Consider the following 10,259-nt stretch of genomic DNA (forward strand, 5'->3'; position numbering starts at 1 on the left):
AAGTGCAGCAAATTACTGTGGTAATCACTGATGGCCAGTCCTTGGATGATTACGCTGAACCAGCATCTAAACTAGGAAATAAAGTTGTTACTGTCTATGCCATGGGCATCCAGAATATCACAGAGAGTAGCAAGCTTTATAAATTACAGCTTATCCCCCAAGGAAACATGTCACCACCCTGAAGTTTTTTCTACAGCTGTCAAATATTGGATAGAAAATAAAGAAGTGGCTTTGTAATGAGATTGTAATGCGACTACAAATAGTTTTGTTACAATTGCAAAGTTTGAAAAAAAGGTAAGAAGTACATAGATAATTGTAATTTCAGTGCTGTCAGGCTTGCTGTTAGTGTGTGCACCATCTGCAAGAAGTAATTAATGCAAGAGGAAATTAACATTCAGAAAGGTTTTAGTTAGGTTTTTAAAGTTCTGGTGGTGACTGACCCAAATATCATCAAAGTAAGAGCTGCCCTGCTTAAAACCAGGCTCAGGGGTCAGGCTCAGGCATTGGAGGTCATAGTCAGAGGTCAGGGTTAGAGGCTAGGGTCAGCCTTAGGGTTTAGGGGTCCCATAGCCCCCATGTAGTGCATGGATCATCTGGTGTTACAGAACAGCAGTTAAAAAATGTGCAGTAGCTCATAGAAGCAGTAGTTAATAACTCAGTGGCTGGGGGAGATAAAGTTCCATTTGGTGTTTTCATCTGTAGCTCCAAGCGGGAGATGAGTTTCTCACTGAATTCATACTCCTCTGAGTCTTAGATTAGAGAAGCAGTATTCAGCTTGAAGCCTCTGCTAGGCCAGCCCTTCACAGCAAGAGCTTTGAGCTTTGCCAGGCAGAGATTTGGTGTGAACTAGGGTGGGCATGCTTCTTTCCTTACTATCATCAGGATCCTTATTCTTACTGATGAACCAACTGTACTGCTGGATATTTTTATGGCCTTCCCATGGCCATAAAAGCTTTGAAGGGAGGTGGAATCAACTGCTGTTGGAGTGAAAAAAGCAAGCAGAGCAGAACTTGAAGAAATTATTGAAGGTCAAGAAAGATTACTCTTTGCACAGAGCTATGATGCCCTGCCAATAAAAATGTTAGGGAACTCTGCCAATAAAAATGACAGGCAAGAATTCACTCTATTTCAGGGGTACCAACATGCTGTCTGTCTTCACATAAGTCATGCAGTTCAAGTGTTGGTTTTTTTTCCTCACAGTGGCAAGAGGATGAGTGTGGTGAGTGGGGTAGTTAATCTGACTTCATTGCTGGGTAAAGTCTGACCTCCCTCAGCCGAGGGCTTGACTTGGTTACAAGCTCTGTCTTGTTATGACTGGTCTTTTAGATGATACATAAAGACCTGTGACTTCTTCTGCAAGTTAATAATGGAAAAGGGTGAATTTTATCTATGCATGGAAGGCCTCTGGGTTGAAGAAGGGTAGAGGAGGGGTTGGCTTTGCATGGCCTTCCTGTGAACAGCTTTTGTGACTAAAGATTTATTGCAGAGAACAAGGAACAGATTAAATACCGCCAAGGTTATGTTCCTCACTAATTGTTTTGGTTGCTTTTTTTTTTTCTTTTTTCTGTTTGCTTGTTTTCCCCTTTGCTTTTTCCCTAAGTTTGTAGCAGTCAGATGGATCAGAAACCATATACGAAACCAACTTTTCTGTCATGAAGACCTTCATGATGGAAGCTGTGGACAGCTTTGTTATTTCTATATGTGTTGTAGTAGTCCAGTACAGCCAAGACCCCAGAAAGAATTTTCTCCTAATGAGTTTTATACTGGCACCATGATAGAGGAACAGATCAACAGAATCGAGCAATTGCAGTCCTCTACGTTCACTGGCAAAGGACTGAGGCATGTCCAAAGCCTTTTCAGCCTGCCAATAGAGGCTGCAAGAGCCAAGGAGTCTCACAGAACCTTGTAGTAATTACAGGCATTACTCTGCTGACAAGGTGAAGGATGCAGCAGTGGCTTGGAGAAGTGATGGGATCCATGTCTTTGCAGTTGGCATAGGGATTATAAACTCCTTTAAGCTGCTTTTAATAGCTCGTGATGCAAGGGGTAGATGAGTGTTAACAGTGGAAAATGTTGATGGACTGAAAACTATTGAGAGGAATATTGTTAATCAGGTCTGTGAATGTGAAGATCTTCCTTAGCCAGGGTAAATAACATAAACATGGCAGATATCCACGTGGCTACATGCAGTCCTTGATAAAAGTACCTGAGCTGGCTGGACTGCAATGTAACTGTTTTACCAAAGAATACTACTCAGGTTACTCAGTCTTGCAACTTTCTAGACTTGCACCTTGCTTCAGTCAAGAACCATTACACGCTTTTCTATGGTAAATAGCTTCTGAGGTAAGACAGTGCCTCACATCTAGCATTTGTATTCATAGCTCCTCAGTGTCTGAAAGGAGCCAGAGCAAATAGGCCCACGGTATCCTAATCAAAAGAGAGAAACAGATAATTCAGTGATATTTAAAAAAGAGCCTTCCAAAACCCTAACTTTGTCATCTACAGATGACCATACTGCTTCAGTGAGACTGTCAGCAGCAACTGTTGACAAAACTTAAGTCTCACAGAGACACTGTGGAGAGAGGGTGTGAGAAAATCCATCCTTGGATATGTGGGATGTATTAGCAAGGTGTAAGCAGCAAATACACAGTAATGCTGAGATGCTACCCAAAAGCTTTTTCTATATAAGAAACGGAAGGTGGTATCTCTTACTACATCTTATTGGTGGCAACAGTAGCTTGGATGCCACACAGCCTGAGAGGCTCCCAACCCCAAAGAAGATAAAGGTTTAGTATTGTCTTTGGTTAACTTTTATCAGATATTCTGATGTGGTGCTGCACTATCAGTCACCTTGTCATGCGGGAAGACTGAAGCAGAAAACATACACAGTTGCTCTTTAAAATTACATTTTCATGCCAGTTATATAGTAAGATAATACTGTAGATGTGTTTGATAAGTTGCAAAAGAAAAATCTAGTGAATGACAAATGAAAAAGCTGAGCTCTTCCTCCACTGAAAGTGAGGGGGACCTTCTGTGGTGGAAGTGGATGTCATGGATTGGGAATAGCAGGAAGAGATAATGCTGGAACAGTTCTTCTTTGTGCCCATCCTTACAGGGACTTGTGACTGTCCTTTAAAGCTCCTTGTTGTCTTCCCTGTGTTTTCATCATATAGGTGATGTTTTACATGTGTTGGATACATGTTCTCTTTGTCATGCCATAAAACTGATCCTACCCAGCTCTTCTGGTTTTATTTCCTTAGTGACCAGAAACTTACTGTGAGAAAGGAACACTGGGATAACCACGCTGCACCCTGGGTTTGTGAGATCTTAAACACACCAAAACGGGCTGGCGTTATCCAGGGTGCTGGGGGTGAAGCTGAAGAGCTGAGTCTTCCCTTCTAAAGCCAGAAGCTTTAGCATTCACGCTTTGTGTGACTTTTATCTGCTCAGGTGGTTTGCAGAGAGGACAGCTGGTCCTGTTTCAGTATGAGTTCTGCACCCCACCCCCGCTCTTTCCCATCAAGAGCTGAGCAAAACCTCCAGTTAAAAAGGCATCCCTTGGCTCCGGAAAGCACAGAGAGGGCTGCTGCGGAAGTGGAGTGCACTTGCCATGGAGCAGTGTGACCACGGCTGATGCAGTAGCACCTCCTGGTGTTTCATGGCCAGGGAACAGGAAGATTTAATGGGAGATACAGCAGTAAACTTAATATATACACAGGCACACCTGTTTAGAGAGAGAGAAGTTAAGGAAAGCATATTGGCTTTGATCTCACCGATGCATGTATTTATTGTTAAGTTCTGCATAAATCCGTCTCATAAAACAAAGATCAACTTCTGTGAAGCCTGTTTTATCTTGTCAACCGTTTTCCTACATTCGCTGACTTTTTCCCCTTTCTCCCTTTCTTAAGAGAAGTCACCTACTCTTAAACTGCCAGATTTTTCAAATTTCAAAAACTGGATTCAGGGTACAGAAAGTCTCAGGGGAAAAAGATACATTTGCAGCAGTAAGACGGGGCAGTTTAACAATGTGGACGTGTGTGTGGGAACAGGTGATTAGACAAAGAGGTTAGCTACACAGAAGTGTTGACTCCTGCAAATAAATAAAGATCATCAGAGTATAGAGTACCTACCAGAAGCTGGTTTACACATTATCATGCACAACACTGCTGTTTTGGTATTAACGCTGGTGCACTGGGGAGTTGGCAGGAAATGTTTTAAGAGCTGGGTGGTGTGGATGACCAATTGTCAGGGCTAAACTGCTGAGTCTGTGGTTGCCCTTCACAATCCCTGCAAATTAAGTGGTTAAAAAGACTCAGATCTCAGAAAAATCTCATTGTGAAAACATACTCTGTGTGTGCTGGACATGAACACATACTGGAAAAAATATCCAATAAATGTTATGTTCATGGAAATGTTTAATCAGAAGCACCCCCCACAATTAGCAAAATGCTGTTCCCTGAACTGATGATGGCCTTTGCATCACAGGTGTTCTGTGAATCTTGAAATCAGTTGTGCAGCCTCTCAGCCTGGCTAATTGGCATGACTATGTGGGGCAGTGGTGCAGACATATATCTGTGTATAGATATATTTAACTGTTTAAGATAAATTTTTTCTTGTTGTGGACTAAACAGAAAAGCTGTGTATATTTGTATGTATACTCTACCAAGTAGAGTGCTTATGGGTAAGGATGAGATATTTTTTAGCCATAAAAACTCATTCAGTGTGACCTTGTACATCTAAAGATTTTCATACTGCTTACCAGCAAATCATACTGTCTAGCAGGCAGCTAGTACCGCAGGTGAAACTACTGAAACATAACGATGGCCACACTGAGGTGAAATTATTTCTGGATCTATTCGGTTAAAGAGATGAACACCTTCATCTTTTTCATGAGCGAGGGAAAACTCAGAAAACTGTAATGAAGCTTATATGGAATAATGGTCTATAGGAACCAGCTCAAACTAGCAAACATGGAAAACAACCTTGTGTTTGATATTTCAGAGTCAATGGGTGAAGAAGGAACAAAATAAGAGAGAGTGCTGTTTTACAGATAAAATTGCATGCCTCTGACTTCCTTGCAGAGGTACAATAATGGATGATAATGCATCTAGGGGCATGGAATAAAATTCAGCATGACACATGAAGAATCAAGGTATGGAAGAAAGAAGCCAAGTGGTTTAGCTGCTTTAATGAGGGCAAGATGATTGAGGAGAGAGGGAGGAATTAACCACATCACAGTATTTGCTGTTATTATCAGGACCTATGCAAGCAATTCCATAACTGAGGTAGCTCTCACTTCACAGCAGCTGTTACTCACATTGCATATAGGCAATGCTGCCTCTTTCTCTCACGATTGTTTCTTTGGCCTGTTGTTCTACATTTGTACGTATCGTCTGGTCTTGTCAGCCATCAAGCCTCCCATTGCAACTGCAATTGCATTGCACATTCTCAGTTGTAGCGATGCTCATGGAAACATTTGCAAGATTAGGCCCTTTGAAGACATTTGACAGCTGGAAACCAGTGATCTGTTTTGCAGTTTGGGTATGTACATATATCCAGTAATGTAGTCGTTAGAATCTGCAAGCTCGCATAACCCCACTGAAACTGGAGGGCTGATGGTGTTTTATGTTCATGGAAAACCTACCATCTCACTGATTCTGACTTCTGGTTTTAAATCTACCGTATTGAATTTTGTTCCACTCCCATGATTCTGACAAAAGACCAGATCACAAATAGTGTATGTTTATAGTTTCCTGTTTCTTCTACTTTTTTCCAGATTGCGACATAGATCTTTCTGTAGCAATTGATATTTCAAAGGATGTGCAGCCAGCATCCACAGTGCTTCTAAAACAGAATTTGCAAGCATTTCTCCCCAGGCTTTTACTCCAGATGAAATCATTGCCAAATACCAGCTGTAATTCGGGCTCTTCAGTCAACATTAAGTTCAAGTTCCAAGTATGGGCACAGACCAAACAATTTGTCTTTGACTCTGATTTTGAAGACTATAATGAAGAGATCATCCAGAAGTTCTTAGATGCACAGACTGCTGTGGACACCTACCTGAATGCAGACTTCTTACAGGCACTTGAGGAGAAGTTCTTTAATGTGACTTCTGCTAAAGTTAAGGTAACTTAATGGTGTGAACATATATGTTGGAAAAATTACGCAGTTTGATGTTTGCAGACTCTGATACTGAGTATTCCAGGAAGACAAAAAGGTAGTTTAGGAATTGGTGAATCCAATAAACAGAAAGACTCACAGAATGCTTGAGGTTGGAAGGAACCTATGGACGTCACCTTGTCCAATCCCCTCCTCAAGGCAAGTCAACTAGAGCAGGCTGCCCAGGACCATGTCCAGATGGCTATTAAGTATCTCCAAGAATAGAGACTCCACAACCTCTCTAGGCAACGTGTGCCAGTGCTCAGTCACCCTCGCGGTAAAAAAGCATTTCCTTATGTTTATACAGAATCTCCTGTTCTGTCATTCACCCTGATAAAACCGCTTATATCAGTTCCAGTTCCCTAGGCAATCCTGTAGTGAGATGGTACCCAGAACATTTGGGTTAATCCATATGATCATGAGTATTCATACAGAAAACCTTATATCTATGTGGAATTTCTTTGTACTTTGAGTGGTGGAAACAGTTCTCTTTCAGAAACTCGAAATCCTGATCCTGAATCTCTGTCCAGAATAATGACAGCTCTAAGCAGAAGTCACAGAAAACATGGTCCAGGAAATTTGTTTACAGAGGTTTATTTATGTAGTTTAACTTATCAAATAATTTCAAATAACAAAGCTGAGTTCTGCTCATGGATAACTGATGATCGAGAAAATCTGCATAGATGCTGCAGTTAATTCATCCATCTTGAAGTGAAGTGAAGGGAGAAGCATAAGGCTTGATCTTATCTTTTCTGAACTGAATGGGGAATCTTTCCACTTAGGTGAAAGAAAGTTAGATCTCATTGGACTGTGTCAGGGTCATTGCCCTGACGGTTTATTTTTAATAAGGCACTGACTCAGTAAAGCACTGAGTATGTCCTGTAGTAGCTGTTTGAATATTATCACTCACTAAGGTCTCCATGTAGGAAGACCTCCTTACTGAGGAAGGACAGGTTAGCCCTTGCAAAATACATAAGGGGTTTCCTCTATGAGCCTTATTTTAACTTTTGTATGATGTTAATTTTAATCTGTTGTGGAGTGAGAAAGCCATATTGTTACAAATTCCCCTGCTTTCAGATGAAAGTTGGCATTCTACTTTTTTACAGCATTTGCATCGGTATGACTTACCGATTTAGCCTGTAATTTGGTGAATATTTAATACTATTTTTTCCCAAAGATTTCTTAAAATGCCATTTTATTCTGAACAGGGAGCATGATCATATAGAATTTTGCTTCTTTTGGGCCTCTGTAGAGAGAACTTGTTTGACATACAAGTAAAAGAAGTGCTTTTTTTTTTCTCCTACTTGCCAATTCTGTTAGATGCCTGTTGAAGATTAGAGTTAAGCAAAGCTTCTTTCTGCTTATGCATTATTACTAGAAATAAATATGCTGCATATCTCAGCACTTTACCAGTGGATTAATATTCCTTTCTGATACTGTTTATGTGCAAATTGAAAATACGAGACTTTAGAATGCACATGAAGTCACAATTTAATCTCCCTAAGATCCTGAGCAATAACATGCTTGCTTTGTAAAGATGATTAGTTGTAAACCTCATCAGGGATAGTGATTCTCTGTTGTTTGCATTTCTTCTTTTCTTTATTATTTGCTTGTTTTTCAGCAAAAGAGTTGGACCTAATTCCAGCATTTTTGACAAAGCAAGACTCAGATGTGTTCCAACAAGAGCTTTATATAAATGAAAACTTTGTAAACATAGATAATGCCCACGCTAACACCCCACATTCTTGCCCCCCTCCATGTTTTTAAAATTAAAAGATTGCCCAAAAAAAGCATCAAGCCCAGGCCTATAGTGTTGTGTGTAACAGTCTGTGATATATTTACCCATCCATGGTCCATCTCTCCACTGCATCACACTCTGCTTGAGCAGATGTAGAATCAGTACCAGTGCCTCCGTATTGTATGTTTGGGAACTTTCCACCACCAAAACTAGGTAACTCTGCCTGCTCTTAAATTCTGGTCTCCTTGCTGCCTTAGCACAGAAGTGGGATGTTTGGTGTGGCAGTCATTTTGTTTGCCTGTCACCTGTGGAAAAATTTGCCTTACCAGAAGTAACAGAGTTTGCACATGTTGAAGCTGTGTGTTGTATAGGGAATGTAAAATAAGAAGGATGGGAGGGAAGGAGCTCTAGCTGTGCTTGTCCACTTGTTGGTCAGAGAGTTTAGGGGGACTTAAAGTCATTACTGTTGAGGGCAGGTGACAGCTTACCTATCCATTTTTTCTTGGAAATCTAACCCTCAGGATGAGTGGGGCCTGAGAAGACTTCTGCTGGTTTGAAGGGGGAAAGTGAGGAGAGAAATGGGAAGAGACTGGAAGCTTGGAGTGGAACTGTAAGAAATTCTGCTTTCCTCGGCCCTGGAAGAGGCTTAACTGTAGCTCTTTGGCTGGAAAAAGTGGGAATGTCGCCAATACAAAGGGTCAGGATTAGCATTCTTATGTGAGCTAAGCCTTATGTCTTAACAAGGAAAAATATGACAAGGAGTGGAGCAGGGTGATGCACTGCCTATGTGGAAAGGGCAAGGGGACATAAGCATCTGCGAGGAGGGAGGATCGTACCCAGAGAGGATGCACTTCCTGCTGTGCCTCAATTGACAGCCAACTGGAGCTGCTTTTGCAGAAAAGGAAATTTTTCTTTGCTTAAGTGCTTCTCCAGATTCACATATAGGAGAACTTTTCTGACATCAGAGAAAGCTCTTCAGTGCATAAATCACAGCAGAATTGGCACACGTTTCAGATCTGCCACAGTATAGTGCAATTTGACCACCTCATAGCCAGTTTTCCATGCAAACTGTGCTTTTGACAATGACTCAACTTTTAATCTCTTCTCAATTGACTTGGCATTACTCCCTCTCCTGACAGGTTCTTCTAGTTTTTTCAGATGGTCTGGATGATTCGCTGGAAGATCTCAGAAAAGCAGCTGACTCACTTCACTTTAAAGGTATTACAGTACCGCATTGGTGCTCCAGCCTCCTACTACCAGTGGCCCAATGTGTTGTTCCCCTGCTGCAACTTTTCCACTTAACATTACCTCTCTACACTCATATGGCATTCCTCAGGAATCATTGGGAGAGTGTTTATTTGTGAACCAGTGTACATGATGGCTTGTCACTGGTTGGCATATGATGCCAGAAGCACATCTAGGGGTGCAGAGGGCCTGGGGTAGTTCTGGTTTCTGGAGTCCAGTTCCAGCAGCTGGGGCAATTCAGGGCAGCCCCTCTCACTGATGAGTGCAGCACCAGAGGTTAGACCCAGCTCTGACTTCTGCAGGAGAAAACAGTTTTATACTTCTGTTTGTGCACTGAGTAGCAGTCTGGTGTGACAACTGGGGAGAGAAGTTAATTGGAAAATTACTGGTCTAGATTTTTCTCGTATGCATTGTTCTTAATAGCTTGATTTCTTTTAATATACTGTGTTGAAGCCATGAAATATAAGTCTTTTAGAGAACTGCTGTTATTCACATAGTATAGTTCAGGTATTCACTAATTTAAATCTATGCTTACGTTGAAGGTCTTGATGCACTTCTGTTAGTTGGCTTGGACAGTACACAGAACTTGACTGAACTTCGGGAAATAGAGTTTGGCAGAGGGTTTGGATACAATGAACCTCTGAGTGTTGGGTTTGCAGAGATTGCAAACATCTTGCAGAGAAATTTTGTAAGTCCATCTGTGATACAAACAAAAGGGGGGAAAATTAGTCTTTCTTTTATGATTAATATACATAAATGAAATGTTTCTTGTCATTTTTCAGGATACTGTTGCAGAAAGGAAATGCTGTAAGGTTGTTTGTAAATGCCTTGGAGAAAATGGTGATCATGGTGGCCGGGGAAGTCCTGGAAGGAAGGTGGGAGAGCTAAGATAGATATTACTTAAGAATTGCATTATTTTTTGAAGTGTTTTCATTTTTTGTAGTATTTCAGAGCATACATGCATGTGCCCATGACATTTGCCATTAGGACAGGTGAAAGAGAAACATGAAATGTGATCATTGCACTGCTGCATGTTCCTATTGCAAAAGTATTTTTGTAATGAAAATCATTTTTACATATAAAAATCATTAAGCACTCTCCTTCAACAATTCAGCAG

General features: G+C 41.1%; 1 pseudogene; it reads left to right on the top strand.

The window, feature by feature from the left end:
• The window catches only part of LOC104618475, a 45,990-nt pseudogene that overhangs the window by 5,434 nt on the left and 30,297 nt on the right, over window positions 1–10,259 (top strand).

This window comes from Phaethon lepturus, unplaced genomic scaffold (genome assembly GCF_000687285.1).
Source record: "Phaethon lepturus isolate BGI_N335 unplaced genomic scaffold, ASM68728v1 scaffold14153, whole genome shotgun sequence".
NCBI lineage: Eukaryota > Metazoa > Chordata > Aves > Phaethontiformes > Phaethontidae > Phaethon > Phaethon lepturus.